The sequence below is a fragment of the Macrotis lagotis genome, chromosome X (genome assembly GCF_037893015.1).
Source record: "Macrotis lagotis isolate mMagLag1 chromosome X, bilby.v1.9.chrom.fasta, whole genome shotgun sequence".
NCBI classification, from domain to species: domain Eukaryota; kingdom Metazoa; phylum Chordata; class Mammalia; order Peramelemorphia; family Peramelidae; genus Macrotis; species Macrotis lagotis.
In genome coordinates, this window is record NC_133666.1 from 362,960,831 (window position 1) to 362,979,909 (window position 19,079).

A 19,079-nucleotide genomic window follows, 5' to 3' on the forward strand; every position below is an offset into this window, starting at 1 on the left:
TTTCACTTGTAATGTGTAAGAATGAAAAAAATAAGTGTTTGATATATATGGAGCTGATGGAGGGAAATGGGCAAGCAATTTGCTCTTTAATCTTAAATATTTAAGACATCTATACTGAGAAGTAAGGATTCCATAAGTGGTCATTTATAATAGTTCCCTTGCCATGTGTCTAAAGAAAATAGAATTTTGCTACAAATTAAAATCTTTGAACTTCCTTCAAAATCAAATCCTCCCTAGGTTTCTGGTCACCCTCACTAGAGCCTGTTCAACAAGAAATGGCTATCCATGTGGCCAATAAGAGGAAATGAATGTTATGGAAAGTTTTGGAAAGCAATCTTCCACACTTTACTGGATATGGTTTTATTGAAGATTTTTCCTTCCTATTTTGTAGCATAATACATATGTTTTGTGATCATTGCAGACTTCATTGAAACTATCTCTTTCCTAATTAAGGACATCATGATTCTTTTCATGTAATTAAATAACTAAGAGTTTTGTGTGATAACATCCCACACTGTTGACTCATATTGAGTTTTCAGTCCATTTATAGCTCATAGAAATTTATCTCATGAACTATTGTCTGACCATGATAATCTGACCTCACAGACTGGATAAGAAGTTCTGAGTAAGGGATTATTTTTCAATCTTCTGATAAAGCTTTTCATTCATCTCTACCAGGTTCAGAATTGAGCTCCTCTTCCTTATTTGCTCTGTTTTTTTTTTGAAGAATAAAATTATAATTAATGGCATTGCAAAAAAACATGGATTTATAACTTACCCCATATTATAAAAGAGATAGAACAGGAGAAGGTGAATGAGAGAAAGAATTAGAAAGACAAAGGGAAAGTGAGAGGGAGAGATGCAGACATAGAGGGAGACAGAGACAGAGATAGTGAGAGGAAACAGAAAAACAGAGAAAGGGAGAGACACACAGAAAAAGACATATAGGGTGAGGACAAAGTCCAGGAGATTTCTTACAGATGAAATATATTTCTTGACTGCATCAATAAAAGCACACTGTCCCAATTGAGGGAGGTAATAATTCCACTGTGCCATCATTTGGCCAGATTATATCTGAAATATTTTTAGTTCTAATTACTATGAAAACTTATGAACTGAAATATGTTCTGAGGAAAGTTAGTAGGGTGGGAAAGATCTAGAAATTTTAACACAGACGTTTCTATTGAAGAAACTGGAAATACACAACAGATAATATCAAGTATTAGAAACAGCTTTTGATTCAGATAAATGAAGTATTTTAGATTCGTATGTGGTATGGGCAAGTCACTTATCCTTTCTGAGACTTGTAACTTAGATAAAAAATGAAGATAAAAATATCCACATCATAGGATTGTTGCAGAGATTAAATGAGATATCATAGAATTCTTCAATCCTTCAAGTTCTTCATAAAAATGAGCTCTGATGTATGATTCAACTGGAGAAATACAACATAAGTCAAAGCTCTCTTCAAGTATTTGACAGATTATCAGAGGGATGGAAATTTAACCTTTTCTGCTCTTGACTGTAGAAGACAGAATTGAAAAAATAAAATGAACATGAAGACAAAGGGATGTTCTGTCTTGACTAAGCAATATCTTTGGATGACAGTTTTAATCAAAAGCATAATAGGTTTAATTAAAAAAGTAGTTAATCAATTTAAGTAAAAAGGAAGAATGTTTATAAAATATATAAATTGTTGTGATTAGCAGAAGAGTAATTAGAATATCTAGATCAATTTTAGAAAAATATAACAAATATATCATAAATGAATTTTTTATGAAAAATGTATCAGAACCAGATGGATCTACAAATGAATTCTACTAGTCATTTAAGAATCAAACAACTACAATATTAAATGATTTATTTAGAATAATTGTCAGAGAAAGGATTCTATCAAACAAAAATTATATTCCTACCTTAATCAGGAAGAATAAAAATGAAGAAAAGCAATTATAGTCAAATTTCATAAATGAACATGGATGCCAAAATCCTAAATAAAATATTGGCTATTACAACAATGAATTATAAGAATTATACTTTAAGACTAAGTGGTATTTATACAAGTAAAACAAGGATGGTTCAACCTAAGAAATACTATTAATTATTTCAATAAAAAAGAAGCAAGCATCATACAATCATGTCAATATATACAAAGATATGTTATGCTAAAGTAGAACAATGATTTCTATTAAGCCACTTGAAAGTGTATGTATAATTAGATTTTTCCTTAAATTAATCAAAAAGCATTTATCTAAAACTATTAGCAAGCATTATTTCTAATGGGAATAAGCTAGAAGCTTTCCCAGGAAGATAAGTGTAAAATAAGGATGCCTGTTATCACCAATATTATCTAATATTGTATTAGAAATTCTAGCCAAAGAAATAACAGAAGAAAAAGAAATAAAAGGAATAAGATTAGGGAATGAGGTAATGAAAGTAAGTTTTTTTGCATACTATAAGATAGTATATTTGAAAAATTTCACTAAAAGTTAGTTGAAGCAATTAACAATTTTACCAAAGTAGCAGAATATAAAATAAATCTACACAAATCATAATCATTACTACACATCACAAGCAAAACTCTGAAAAAGGAGATAGTAGTATCTCATTTAAAATAATTCTAGATAAGATAAAATATTTGTAAGTATATGTGCCAAAACAAATAAAACATTGCTTCTTTTCCTTTTTGCCTAATCATCTTTTAAAAGAGACTAGTGGTATTTCTGGATAAAAGGATATGGCAGTTTAATTACTCTTTGGAAAAATTCCATATCTCTCTCCATGAATATAAAAATCATAAAAATAACTTTTAATTCAAGTAAAATCATTTTCAAATAATTAGAGAATATTAATAATTACTTGGTTAGGCAGGGCCAAAGAATAAAAATATCAAGCTTACCTAAACTAATTTAGATATTCAATATCATTCCAAATTAATAACCAAAAAATATTACCAAATAAAAAAGAGATTGCATAACAAAAACTCAAGAACATCAAAGGAACTCATTCAAAAAAGAAGAAAGGAAGAATATTTAGAAGTATAAGACCTTAAATTATTTTATATGAGGCACTAATTATTAAAACATATGGTACTGGTAAGAAATAAAAAGGCAGGTCAATGGAAGAGAATAGTCATACAATTTGCCACAGCAAGTAAATATAGTAATTTTGTACTTGATAAGTGTAAAGTTAAGATTTAGGGTTAAGAAATCCTTATTTGTTAAAAAAAATAAGTAAAAATTGGGAAACAATATGGCAGAAATAGGCCATAAGATAATAGGTTGTACTATTTATCAAAATAAGGTAAAAAATCAATGTCTGACATAGATATAACAAGAAAACTTGAAGAACAAGGAGCATATTAGTCCTCAGACTTCTGAATGAACAATTTATGAAGAAACAAGAGAGATCAGTTTGAGATATGAAATGGATAATTTTGATTATATTAAATTGAAAGGTTTTTATGCAAAAAAATTTAATGTAGTCAAGATCAGAAGCAAAGCCGAAAAATACCAAGAGGAAGTATATAGACAATATCTCAAGTAATTATCTTATATAAATATGTAAATAAAAATAAAAAGATAAAAAAACTTTGCCAAATCTATAAGACTGTTATTCCAGAACTGGTAAATGGTCAAATGATATGAACAGGCAGTTATCCAGTGAAGTAATAAAAATAATTTGTAGTCGTGAAAAAAAAGAAATGTGAATTAAAATAATCTTGAAATATCATTTTCACTTACTATATTGTCTAAAATAATTGAAGGAGAAAGTAATAAATGTAAGAATATAGCTGATGGGATTTAGGAGTCACCAATTAAAAATAGAAATCAAGGATTACTGAAAGACAAAGGAATTTGTGTGCTCACTGGGATTTTAAAACTGTTCAGGATGTTAAAATTATTACAAAGTAAATAGGTTAAAACTTTTCCTCCTTCCAGAGAATCAGCAAGCACATTAGGGCAAGGTGAATAACAAAAAAGTTAGGGGAGGATGCCTGAGAAACAGAGAGAGAGAGAGAGAGAAGAGAGAAACAGATAAAAAGAAGAGAGAAACAGATAAAAAGAAAGATAAAGTCAGAGATTAGATTGACTGGGATTTAGGTCCAGTTTTTATAGCTTTACCCATTATCTGCACACCAAGGAGAAAAGGGGAAATCCTGTCCTGCAACCCTGCCCTCTACCAAAACCAGGTAGATAGTTAGAAGCAGCAGGTTGGGAATGAGGAGAGAGGATACAAATTTTAGATTTAAAAATGTGACAATAGAGATCAATTTGCATCTCAAGAGCAAAGAACCTTCCACTCTTTAACAAGATTTAACAGCATTAAAGATTATAGAATTAGTTTCTGATTATAAATTTTCTACATTCATAGCTCTCTGCATCAAGAAGCGATATGGAAAAAATTGCACATTATTCACTCTTGGTAGAATTATGAACTAATCCAACAATTTTGGAGAGCAATCTTGAATTATGCCCAAACAGGTATTAAACTACCTATAGCATTTAATTAAGAAATAACTGCAACCTTGTCTCATGAAATTTTTATTCATGATTTCTTGAAGTAAGAGTGCTGAAAAAAAAGAAGACTGGTGGAGTCCATTGGGATTCAAATGGCACTACCTGTCTATGCGATTAAACACAAATTATTCTCACACTCACTGATTGACTAATAATATGTTCCACTTCCTTTACTCATTGTTTAGGTTTAGTGTCTCGCTCATATTCAGTGTAAATAGCAATTATATCTTTTCTGGTCAGAAACTCTGCAGGTTTCTCTTCCCAGGATCATTCTTTTAGGAAGACAAACTAGATCATTTTCTGCTTTCATTTTAACATATTCTTTTGGGAGGGAGGCTATTTATTTATTTATTTATTTATTTTTAATATTATTTAATTTATTTACACAAAAAATAAAATATTCTTTTTGTAACAGTAAACATAATACCCCCTCCCCCCACAAAAATACAAAGCCTCATGAGAAATAAAGTGAAAGAAAGGGAAAAAAATGTGTTTCAGTCTGTGCTCTCATACCATCAACTGTCTCAGGTGGATTACATTCTTTATCATAAGTCCATCGTAGAAGTTACTTCCATATTTTTCCACAGTTGCTGTTGTTGATTGTAATTCCCTCCATGCATTCTTTCCCACTACCATCTATTATATTTTCCCTCTCCTTCCTGTCCCTAAATTGTGCTGTGGGGCAGCCAAGTGGCACAGTGGATAAATCACCGGCCTCGGGCAGGCCACCAAAACCTGCCACCTTGGAAAAGTAAAAAAAAGTAAAAAAGAAAATGTGTTATATCTGACTATGCTCTCTCGTGATCTACCCTCTCTTCTAACACCCACATCCCTCCTCCCCTCCGCCCTGTCCCCTTCTCTCCTTGTTCTTCTAGAATTCTACAACCAATTCAGTGTGTATGCTGTTTCCTTTCTGAGCCATTTCCAATGAGAATGAAGCTTTCCTCATTCCCTCTCGGGTTCCCCCCTTCCATTCCATTGTAAAAGCTATTTCTTGACTCTTTTACATAAAATATTGTGGCCTATTCTACCTCTCCTTTCTCTTTCTCCAAGTACATTTCCCTTTCACCCACTAACTTCATTTTATAGTGAATTATACCTTCAAATTCAACTCTCTCCTGTCCTTCATCTATAAAGTTTCCTTCTACCTGCCCTATTAAATGAGAAGGTTCAAATAAGTATCATCAATATTATCTTTCCATGCAGAAACACATGCAATTCATCATCATTAAGTCCCTCATAATTTACACTTCTCATACACCCTCTCCATGCTTCATCTGAGTCCTGTACTTGAATATTAAACTATCTGTTCAGCTGTTCAGGTAGGTTCAGCAAGAACATTTGAAATTCCCCTGTTTCATTCAAAGTCCATCTCTTCCCCTTGGAAGAAGATGTTCAGTTTTGCCAGGTAGATAATTTTCAGTTGCATTCCAAGTTCATTTGCCTTCTGGAATATTATATTCCAAACCCTAAGGGCCCTTAATGTGAATGCTGCTAAATCCTGTATCATCCTGATGGTAACTCCACAATATTTCAATTGCGTGCTTCTGACTGCTTGTAATATTTTCACTTTGACTTGGGAGTTCTGGAACTTGGCTACAATATTCCTTGGGGGTTGGGATTTTTTGAATCTCTATCCAGAGGCTAATGGTGGTTTCTCTCAATTTCTATTTTACCCTCTGCTTCTAGGATATCAGGGCAATTTTCCTGTAGAAATTCTTTAAAAATGAGGTCAAGGCTCTTTTCATGATCATGAATTTCACATAGCCCAGTAATTTTAAAATTATATTTCCTGGACCTGTTCTTACAAATCAGTTATTTTTTCAATGAGTTATTTCACATTTCTTCTAGTTTATCATTCTTTGGTGTCAAATTATTGTGTTTTGATTTCTCACAAAGTCAGCTTCCTTTAGCCCCATTCTACATCTGAAGGATTTGTTTTCCTCAGAGAGATTTCTTATCTTCTTTTCCATCTGTTCAATTCTGCTTTTTAAAGTATTCTCATTAACTTTTTGAACTATTTTAACCATTTGACCTAAACTGAGTTTTAATATTTTCTTCACCATTTTGTTTTAGATCTCTTTGACTAAGCTGTTGACTTGGTTTTCATGTTTTAGTGTTTCTCTCTCATTTCTTTTCTGAATTTTTCTTCAACCCTCCCTTACTTGTTTTTCAAAGTTTTGTGTTCTGTCTTAGCCCAACTTCTATATTTGTTGGAATCTTTAGATACAGTCACTTGGACTTTCTGATCTTCTGATTGCGTGTTTTGTTCTTCCATGGGACCAAAATAATAGTCTAAGATCAGGTTCCTTTTTTCCCTGTTTAATCATTTCCACAACCTGTGCTCTGGTTTTGGGGTGCTTCCTGACCTTCTAAGTATTAGTGAGACACCCTCAAAAGGACTTCAGTTCCTTCAAGGTATAATGAGAGGCTCTGACTATTCTCCTGGTCTTTGAATGACCACAAGCCCACACCTCTGCCCTGGACCTATGAGGAAAGTCCCTGATCTATGGGGGCCCCAGTCTTTATATGGTCAAAGGCCCAGAGTCCTGTCCCAGGGACAGAGGCCAGAACTTGGCAGACTTCCTCCACTCCTTTGCCTTTCATGGCCTGAGCACTCATGGAGCAATTGCTCGGTGGCATTTCCTGGGCAGCTCCACAGACCTGCTTCAGCTTCCTAGGATCTGGACTGCACTGTGGACCATGCTGAGGGGGCTGGCCTGGGCTTGGCACTCACTCTCCCTAGGGTGGCAGGTCAGGAAACTGCTTCTGCTGCCAGGAGCCAGTGCTGCCAAGGACCAAGACACCCTGCTGGCTCTTCCCAGAAGACTGAAGCATCTTTGCTCAGGTGTACTGCCACTCCCTCCAACCCTGTGGAACTGAACCTTCCCACTGTTTTCCAGGTTACCTTGGGCTGGAGAATTGCCTCAGTGGATCTTTCTGTGTGTTCATCTCTCGAAAATTTAGAGTCATAATTTTAAGGTTTTTTTAAAATACTTTGGAGAGAGCTCCTAAGAAAGACTGTTCTATTGCTGCTATCTTGGCTCTACCTTCCTTGACCTATTCTTCAATTACTGAAGAGTATTGCCTCAGAAAAATTGAGACCTGAGAAAGAACCATGTTAAGAGAACCATGTTCTCCTTCCCCACTGCCTCCCAATTCATCATCAACCCTTCTGACATACATCTTGCCACTGAGCTCCAGGTATTCTGGAGAAGACAGTGAGACCTTTCTAAAGCTCTGCTTCCCTGAAATGCAATTCACTTGCAGGTCAAGATATCACCTCCCTGAAATCAATGATCTGAACAATGATAACAACAACACAGTAACAACAACAACAAACAGGATAGTGATATCATTATCCTCAACTTATAGATGATGGAATTGAGGTAATGGATCATCAATGAACTGGTAAAAGTTTGAGACTGAATTTAAAATTAAGTCTTCTGACTTTCAAGTCAAGCATTCTATTGTGCGGCCAAAATATAATGTTAATGTTTTTAAATGAAATATTGTAGTTAAGTTTAAATAAAATGTATTTAATTTTATTTATATATTATTCTAAGTCAAATATGAAATATGTATTTGGTCTCCATTAAGACATACTCTAAAGACAATAGACAGAAATAAATATATTTGTTATACATATAAGTATGAATTGTAGCCAAAGGCTAACAAAAACAATGCATTTTGAAGCCTATGTTCTAACTTTGTCTTTTTAACTTTATCTAATTTCTTTTTTTTTTTTTAGATTTTTCAAGGCAATGGGGTTAAGTGGTTTGCCCAAGGCCACACGACTAGGTAATTGTATCTAATTTCAAAATTACATGTTCAGAATATTTAAAGTGCTTGTGGATGGGGCATAGCCAAGATGGAGACAAGAAGGGATCGAGTCTTAGGAGCTCTCTGATCAAACTTGAAACTAAGGACTCTAACTAAACTTTCGAGAGACAGAACCCACAAAGGGACCCAGTGAGGCAGTTTTTCTACTCAAGGTAACCTGGAAAAGAGCAGAAAGGCTCTGCTCCCCAGGGTTGGAGGGGAGGCTCCCAGAGGGGTGGCCAGCCAGAGCCAAAGAACATCAGTCTCCAGGAGGCAGACCCAGGGCACTGGGAGCCACAGCTCACAGCAGCGGGAGAGTCTCCTGAGCTGGACCCTGGGGAGCACTGGGCACAAAGTGGGGGAATGGGGGGGGACCTCTGCCAGAGAGAGCACCTGAAGCCCAGCCCTCAGGGCACACAGAAGCAGGCATAGCCAGTAAACAAGAGCTCCCAGGGCATGAGCCCATTGAGTTGAGGGAGGGGAGTGAAGAGAGACGGCAGAGCTCAGTCCTCTGCCTCTGGAACCAGACTCTGGGATTCTGACCACATTCAGATACTGATCACAGTCTAAGCTCCCCCATAGAACAGCAGGGCCCCCACCACCTCAGCCCTGTGACAGAGGGGGGGCACTTATGGTCATTCACAGACCAGGAGGGAGGACAGAGCCTCACACACTGAGACCCTTGTGGGAGTGTCCCAAAAGCACAGGAAGCACCCCAAAACCAGGCCCAGGCTGGGAAAATGAGCAAGCAGAGAAACAAGAGGAAGACCATTGAGAAATATTTTGCATATGAGCCCAGTAATGATCAAAATACTCAGTCTGAAGATGAGGAAGCACAAGCTCCTGCATCTAAAGACTCCAAGAAAAACAGAAATTGGGCTCAGGCTATGACAGCTCAAAAAAGACTTTGAAAATCAAATGAGGGAGTTGGAAGAAAAACTTGGAAAAGAAAGGAGAGAGATGCAGGAAAAACATGAAAATGAAGTCAGTGGCTTTGTCAAGGAAATCCAAAAAAATGCTGAAGAAAATAGCATGCTAGGTCAAATAGCAGCTTAGGTCAAATGGATAAAACAGTTTAAAAAGTTACTGAGGAGAAGAATGCCTTAAAAAGCAAAATTGGCCAAATGGAAAAAGAGATAAGAAAACTCTCTGAGGAGAACAAATACTTCAGACAAAGAATAGAATTCAGGGAGATTGATGAATTTACCAGAAATCAGGAATCAATACTTCAAAACTAAAAAAATGAAAAAATAGAAGAAAATGTGAAATATCTCATTGAAAAAAACAACTGATATGGAAAACAGACTTAGGGAAGATAATTTGAAAATTATTGGAATACCTGAAAGTCATGATCAGGAAAAGAGCCTTGACATCATTTTCAAAGAATTACTACAGGAAAATTGCCCTAATATTCTAGAAGCAGAGGGTAAAATAGAAAAGGAGAGAATCCACTGATCCCCCCACCCCCTTAGAAAGAGATTCCAAAAAACCAACCCTTTGGAATATTATAGCCAAGTTCAGAACTCCCAAGTCAAAGAGAATATATTACAAGAAGCCAGAAGGACAGAGTTCAAATATCATGGAGCTGCAGTCAGGATCACACAGGACTTAGCAGCAACTACATTGTATGCTTGTGGGGCTTGGAATATAATATACTGGAAGGCAAAAGTGCTTAGAATGCAGCCAAGAATGAACTACCCAGCAAGGCTGAATGTCTTCTTCCAGGGAAAAAGATGGACTTTCAATGAACCAGGGGAATTTCAAATGTTCCTTTTGGAATGGCCAGAGCTGAACAGAAGGTTTGATCTTCAGATACAGGAGTCAGGTGAAGCATGGAGATTGGAGGAGAGGGGGAAATTATGAGGGGCTCAAAGATGATGAACTGCATGTATTCCTGCATAGAAAAATGACAGTGATAATACTCATATGAACCTTCTCAGTTAATAGAGCAGGTAAAAGGAGCTTTTATAGTTGAAGCACAGGAGAAAGCTGAATTCGAAGATAAAATATGGTTTAAAATTGGAGTCAATAGAAAAAAAGGGAAATGTAATGGGAGAAAGAAAAAGGAGAGAGGGAATAGGCCAAGATATTTCATATAATAAGATTTTTTTATTACAATGAGCTATTGCAATGATATGGAAGGGGGGAGTCAAGGGGGAATGAGGGAATCTTTGCTCTCATAAGAGGTGGTTAGGAGAGGAAACAGCATACATACTCAATGGGGTATAGGCATCTGGAGTAAGAAGGAGGGGGGAGCAGGGGGAAGGGGTGGGGATACGAATAAAGGAGGAGAGGATGGACCATGGGAGGAGAGTGGTCAGATATAGCACATTTCTTTTTTTACTTCTTGCAAGGGGCTGGGTTTGGAAGGCCTGTCCAGGACGATAGGGACAGGTGGATTTGGGGCCTAAGGGGTGGTATGGGGGCTCAGGGCTTCTTGGCCCCAGGACCAGGGATCTGTCTGCTGTGCCACTCAGTGACCCTACAGCGAGTCAGAGTGAAAGGAGAGAGAAAATATAGTACATGGTAGCGGAGAAATAAGAAAGGAGGGAGTTGCAATTAGCAATGGCAACATTGGAAAAATATGGAAGCAACTTTTGTGATGGACTTACCATAAAGAATGCAATCCACCCATGACAGAGTTGTCGGTGTTGGAACAAAGATTGAAGCACATTTTTTATTATTATTATTTGGGGGAGTGTACAGGGCAAGTGAGGCTGGGTGTCCTGCCTGGGATCACATAGCAGGGTGATCTTTGGGTGTCTGAGGGGCTTCACCATGTGCCCTGGTTAACCCAAGCCTCATGGCTGTCTGCTCTCTCGCTTTCCAGACTTCTGTTGAGCCTGGCAGCTGACCTGCCAAAATTAATTAGCAATTCATATACTTTTCCTTAAACTCTTCTTAACTTTCCTATCACTTTATTATGTGTTTTAATAACTCTATTTTTTCTTTTACACCTGCATTCCTGAGTCAAAAGTGTGACTCTTCTATTATTTTATTAGAAACCAGGAGGGATAGGAATTCAGGGAAGCCTGGAAAGATTTGCATGAATTGAGGCTGAACGAGATGAGCAGAACCAGAAAAATATGGTACAACCTAACAGCAACATGGGGGTGATGATCAACTTTGATGGACTTGCTCATCCCTTCAGTGCAACAACCAGGGACAATTTGGGGCTATCTGTAATGGAGAATACCATCTGTATCCGGAGAAAGAATTGTGGACTTTGTACAAAGACCAAAGACTATTACTGTCAAATTAGGAAAAAACCTGATATGTTATTAAGTAATTTTACTATCTCATTCTTTATTTTTCCTTCCTTAAGGATATAATTTATCTGTCATCACATTCAACTGAAATCAATGTATAATATGGAACCAATGTTAAGACTAACATAACGCCTTCTGTGGGGAGGGTGGAAGGAAGTAAGAATGGGGGAAAATTGTAAAACTCAAAATAAATAAAATATTTCTTAAAAATGAAAGAAGTTTTGGCTTGTACATTAGATGATACTTCTTAAATAAAACCTGGAACATTATCATCAATAATTGTGCCTCAGTTAAACCTCATTGGCTATGATACTACCACTTGCCAAAGTTAAGCCTGGAATATTATTATGAAAAAAAAAAGTGTGAGTCTTCACAGAGGATATACCTCCAACAAGGATTCTACCATGAATTTATAAATATAATACTAGATTCCTAAATTAATATGATTTTATAAAAGTATTCTGTTCCCTATCACTCTTTTTCTCACCAAACAGAACATGAAAAATAGATGTATGTACTTTAAAAAGATTTTTTATCACTTTTATAGAGCATGTTTATACATGGAACTACAAAACATCAAACATTAATTAAGCACCTGCCATATTCTAAGAATTGTGCTACATGCTAGAGATACTAGATACTAGAGATTATAAAGATAGAATTAAAAGAATAAAACAATCATTTCCACAAAAGGAATTACATCCTGTCGAAAAAAGACAATAAGCAAAATCTTTATATAATATGAAGTTTATATGGCAGGTATCAAGTAATTGTCTGATCAGAAAAGGAGTTGGGTCCATCACAAGGAAAAATTAAGAAATAACACATGTACATTCTAATGATAAATGCTTTTACCAAAACAGTGTTTACTCTTTACAAAATAAAAAGGAATACCCCCCAAGACCAAGGATGGAAGCATGTATAGAATAACATTCTCAAGAAAAATTTAGAGTGAAAATTATAGTTGCTTAAATATAAACCAATGAAGGAAACAAACTTCAGGTTATTAAATAAAATAATGTCTTAAAAATTAAAATCAGACAAGTAGAAGCTAATTCCCTCATGAGCCATTAAGAAAAAATAAAACAAAAGAAAAAAAAAGAAAAAATAGAAGAAAATATGAAATAGCTCATCAGAAAAACAACTTATTCTGAGAAATGACTCTGAAAATTAATATTAGAATTATTGAACTATATGAAAGACATGATGAGAAAAAAATAAAAAGGCCTAGATATAATATCTCAAGAAATTATCAAGAAAAGCTACCCTGATATCCTAGAAGCAAAGAGCAAAATAAAATTGGAATAAATTTCAAAATATGTCCCCCAAGGAACAGGGTAGCAAAACTCCAGAGTTCTCAAGTCAATAAGAGTATAAGTCGTCAGAAATAAATAATTCAAACATCATGCAGCCAGTCAAGATCTCACAAGATTTATTAACCACAGCTTTGAGAAACCATAGGATTTGGAATATGATATTTCTGAAGGAAAAGAAGCTAAGATTGCAACCCAGAATTACCTTCCCATAAAAAAATGAGTATAATTCTTCAGGAAAAAAAATGGATATTTAATGAAACAAGATTTTAAGTACTCGATTTAAAAAAAAGCTGAATGGAAAATATCACATTTAAATACAAGATTCAAAAAAAAAAGTTTTAAGGTAAAAAGGAAAGAGAAATCAGAAGGAATTTAATAAGATTAAACTGTTTACATCCTACCTGGAATCTTATGCTTAGATCTTTTGAGAATTTTTTTCTTTATTAGGACATAGGTGTAAGCTGAATATATTGGGATGATATACAAAAGCCTAAAAAGATGTGAAAGTAGTAGCAAGAAAAGAATATAGATTTGAATTGAGTTTTGCTTCTACATTACAACAAGAAAGTGAATATTACAATAAAGTGAGTTACATATTTTTTTGTTTCCCTCTTCATATGTTCACAGTTTACTGTGGCCTATTAAGTGCAATATTATGGCTAAAAATGTACAAACCTTAATTTTAAAAATACTTTATTGTTAAAAACGCTAAATATAATCGGAGTCTTCAGTGAATTCTATTTTTTTTTATGGCGGAGAGTGACAGATGTTGATGTTTGGAGTGGTAGAAGTTATTTATTAAAATAAGACAACCATAAAATTTGTTACATCAGTTGTCTTCCTTTTCAGGAAAGAATTCTCTGTAGTATGTAATGCTGTTTGATAACATCATTACAATAGAACTTTTTGTTTCCAAAATGGTAGTGAATCCTCTCACAACCTGCCACTATTTTAACAACTAAGGTTATAAATGTTCTTCAATAACACTATATCTCCAGAAATAGAGAAGCCTGAAGATATGGAGAAAGACAGGAATATCTGTTTGACTGGTGAGTGGAGCAGTTAGAAGACACAAAACTATTTATTGGTTATATTGATGGGGTTTATGGTGCCACAAAATCAAAGATCACTGATCACCATAACAGATATTATAATAATAATAATAAATAATAATTTTAAAAGTCTGAAATATTGTGAGAATTTCCAAAATGTGACACAGAGTCATGATGTGAGCCCTGTTTGAAAAAATGATGCTGAAAAACTTTCTCAACACAGGATTAGCAAAAAATATCTGTGAAGTAAGAGAAAGTGAAGTACAGGAGTAGAACATAGATCTCTGTTCAAAGATAATACAAACTTGAGTCAGTTGATTATAGGTTGCTTCTCTATCTCTTTGGTACCCTTAGTGATCCTTTGGATTAGTCTGAGAGAAAATAGCTGGAGTTTCTCATTTTCTACTTTCTTCTGTAATTTGAAAATCAAGAATCTACATCTATGTCCTATGCATTTAATCTCTAATTAGCTTAATTGCCATTTAAGAAAAAGAACTAGTCTTGGTTTCAAGGCAGTGAGACCCTTAAAAAATAATCTATCAGACATTCCAAGTTCTTCTATTGATTCTAATATGATATGAACTGTAGGTCTTTCACTATCCTGCTAGTCTTCCTATCAACATCTTACTTCTTGCCAATGCTATTCCTAAAATATTTTGATTTAAATTGAATACATACAGTACTAAATCTATTATTGAATCATCGGTGCTCTTCAGCTTTCATTTTCTTAGAGGACCAATGATATCACAGAGACATGTATTAACTTGTTTATGATTTGAATATGAGTGAGACAGTGTTGCCTAAGGTCAACAGTTTTGTGATCTTTTAGAATCATCAAAGTTCAATGACAAGACAACTCACTAATGGGTTTGAGCCCTATATGTTACTCCCAACCTGGTTTTGCCCATCTATGAAGCTAATTTTATTGGGTTTTGGCTACTGTACATAATATACCTTTTTGGAGCCAAAAAGTGAGATACGGATAAACACTAAACATACATGAGCAGCATTGCTACAGGCCTGGAAACTCTCACATCATAGGTGCCAGTCCTCTTTTAACACATGATACAGCTTTGGATCATTGAAGAATATAACAGAAATATGTCCTATATTCTGAAAGATAGCCTTCTTTTATGTTACTTGTATTCTGCATCATTGGGTGGTAATCTCTGAGGATATTATAGTACTTTTTGTGTATTTTTTTTTTGCTCTTTTTGGTATCCTGTATTTCTCTTTTGGTCTCCTACATTAACCATCTCTCTACTTACTTCTTTATCTCTTTGCATATATTCACAAACACCCTCACTCACTAATATTTCTGCACCTTCCTTCAATTTTAATGTATAGCTGTCTTGGCAGAACAAGTCAAAACAAAACAACAACAAAAAATTATCCTGGGTATTCAAGGATCAAAACTAAGGGAAAATACAGGGTATTAGGTGACTGGAAACAAAATGTAAAATTTCAGGGACAGCTAGTTGGCACAGTGGATAGACCACCAGCCCTGGAGTCAGGAGTTCCTGAGTTCAAATATGGCCTCAGACACTTAATAATTACCTAACTGTGTGGCCTTGGGCAAGCCACTTAACCCCATTTGCCTTGCAAGAAAACTAAAAAAAATGAAAAATTTCACAAAGATCTCAAATAGGTGAAATTGGACTTAATCAAGAATCATAAAAAGAATTTCTTTACTGAATGCATATCTTTCTTCTACATATGAAAGTGTTCCTAAAAAATGAAAACTGGATGAGTATTTAATTTGAAAATATTTTGATATTTCAAATCCAGCCACAGTACTAGTGAGAACATTATCACTGTTTTACATAATTAAAAATATTTCAAGAATGATTGCATTTTTTTCTTTAACTGAATATTTATAGCACTTTATTTCTTTTTTTCTCTGTGCCAGTACAATGTACTTCAATTAACAATTCTGAAACTTCTTTTGAATACTTAGAAAATACTTAGGAGGACAACTCCCAAACCTCTTAATATCATTGGAAAATTTCAAGACATCAAGAAAATTATTTTAAAATTGCATAGTACCTCTTTCCAGCCACTTATATTGAAGCACTTTGACAAAATCATATCGTCATACTCTTGGTCTTATTCTGTTGCTGACATGTTGATATGAAAGCACGTTTTCAAAACTTTCTAGAGCAAAATAATATGAGATGAGAAGATTTGAATATAAATGCTGCATCTTGATAAGTACAGTCTCAGTGGTTCTTTCATAGTGAGCACTTACTGGAATTGCTTTTCATCTTTTCTATGAAAAGTCATCACAAGGAAGCACACCTATCTTTTGGGGCTAGTAGGAATAGAAAATAATATAATATATGTGAAAAATTGTTGAAGAAAAACAAATAGTTCTACTCAAAGGAACTGTTATCATAATCTTTTTTAGTTATACTAACTGTTTTATAAGCTTGCAGATCAATGAGTTACAAAAAACTTCAATGTTAATGATCAAATCTGCCTTTCTGTCCAACAGCTATGGGGTGGAGTGTGCTATTTTTCCCTTGTCATTTGTGGCATTCAAATTGCAGAAAATAAAACATATATGGGAAAACCTACAGTGTTCTGTGTACTTAATTGTAGAATGATAAATGTCAATGGGAAGGAGAACACAAAAGAAATCAAAGTCCTTTTCCTTGTTTTCAGTGCTTGGGGATAGAGATTCATGAATGTATGAATTATGAGTTTGAGTTTCTAGAAGACCAAAACTTTCAGAAGTAAGGATTTTTTAATAGGGTTACATTTAAATGAGGAATTACAGCTTCTCTTTTGGAAATATTGAACATGCAGAAATATTCAACATTAAGATGCAAATGAATTTCAAGAAAATAATTGAGATGGGAGTCATACACAGGAATGATAGACTGGTAGAAATTGATAACATCACTAAGTGAGACTGTATGGAAGACATTAGATTTGGGTCCAAAAGAGAATTTTGGGAGAATAATGAAAGTTAAAGGAGGGAAATGTTCCCACAAAAAAGAAATAGGAATTCTGACTGAGAATGGGAAAACAAGAAAGAACAAGTGACAAACAAGCTAATTGAGGACAATACTCAGTAGATATTTTAGGAAGTGGCATAGGGAAAGTGACATTGATTTGACAATTTAATCATAGCTAACAACTTAGATAAAAAGTAGAAGCTCAAAAAAAAAAAAAAGAAAGTAGAAGAAGCAGGGAATTCTGTTTAGTTGCCGGGGTCAGGAAATATACTGTATTTTGGTTCCCTGTAACAAAATAAACATAATGGTTGTCTGTCTCATAGTTTCGTGTCAAGAATGTGGAAAAGAAGTTATAGATGTTTCTATTTATTCCTTAAGCAAGATTTTTTTTTTAATTTAATACATGCTAGGTCTCAAGCACTTCTAGTTACTCAGAAATAATGACAAGAAAGAGCCACTCCCTTGACCTCAAGGAATTTATATTCTACTGGGTGAAGGATTAAGAAGCCCTAAGCTATATGTCTACAGACAAGTAAATTGAAAATTCATGCAAAATAAATGCATAGTGATATGAGAGAGGAGAGTTTATAAAACGATAGCAATGAAACAAGATCTCTTGGAGAAAATAAAAGTCATAGGTCAACTAAAGTTCCTAAGAGAAAGCTGAAGAAGAAACTTCCAGATGGAGGGGGGGACAAACTTTCCAAAACAAAATCAGAAAAGAGCGATACTGCGTTTAAGGAAAAGTAACTATATTTGACTAGAATACAGAGAATGTGAAGAGAAATGTTACAGTTTCTCAAACAAGAGTGACCTACCAAAACCTGTTCTTTAGGAATGTCAACTTTCCAGTTATATGAATGATTAATTAGAGATGAAAAGTGCTGTATTTAATAAGGTCAAATGGGACACTACTGCCATAGACTATGTGACAAGAATTGAGTCCCTAGACCATTTTAGCTGTTTTGTGAGTGAAGAGAAAGGGATGAATGTAAGAGATATGATAGTAACAAAACAAAGAAGACAATAACTGGATATGAACCTGGCTAATTTGTAAGGGTATCCAGATAAAGATGTTTGTTAGACAGTTGGATACACAGAATTAAAACTCAGTATAGCTATAATAGCATGGTTTTGGTATTTAATCCACTTCTCCTTGGAAAGTTATTTAAAGAAGGCTTCCTTTTACTCACTGATAAATTGGAAGATTGGATTATATAAACACTGAGGCTCCTTTCATTACAAAAGCTATTGTCCTTTATTTTTCACTTCCTTCTATTTTATAGCACATTATTTTATGTTCATCAATTGTATAGATCTGTCACTTCTAAGGGGCTAAGTCTGTAAAATTCTTTACCTTGGAAGACAGAGAATATCACTGGGTGATCAAACTTCTTCACCCTTCATTCTAAACCAATCCATTTTTATCTCTACTACTTTGTAGGAAAAATTCAGTTCTATAAAGTCATTGTTTTTAAATACTACAGTTAGATTGGTTTGCTACCTTAACTTTCTACACATTGAATTGATCAATGTTGTCATAACCCAAGTGACAGGAGAATCACTAGAATGTTGCATCCAATTTAATATTACAATTTCTAAATTATTGCAATGCATCAAGAATTACATGGGGCTTAGTTCCAGAATAGTCATTTACCTCCTCTCTGCTTCAACTGGAAACATTATTTTTTTCTGCCCACTAATAAAGAGGATGAAAGATGTTTTCAGTAACTGCTACAAAAGCGAAATAAGGAAGTCGTAGATATGATGTTAAAACTGTGGGACATGGATTCATTTAAAAAGAAATGACATATTATTCATACTATCATTGAACAATCACAATCCTTTTCATATATTTGGCTAAAAGAACATTTTCATGCACTCAGCTGTGAAGTTTCTCTTTCTCTACATGAAGATAATGAAATGGTCCTGGAGTTCACTGGAGGTACGATACACTTGGGAAGGAGGAGCAAGTTTTGGATTCACCAGTAACAGGTAACTGTCATTGACCAGAATATCATACAATATGGTATGATATGAAAGGATATCCTGCCAAACTGATCTAGTTGTAATTTCTCATAGATAACAAATGTAAAAATAATCTCATTCCCCAAGGCAGTCTTTTGCCAGATTTTGAATA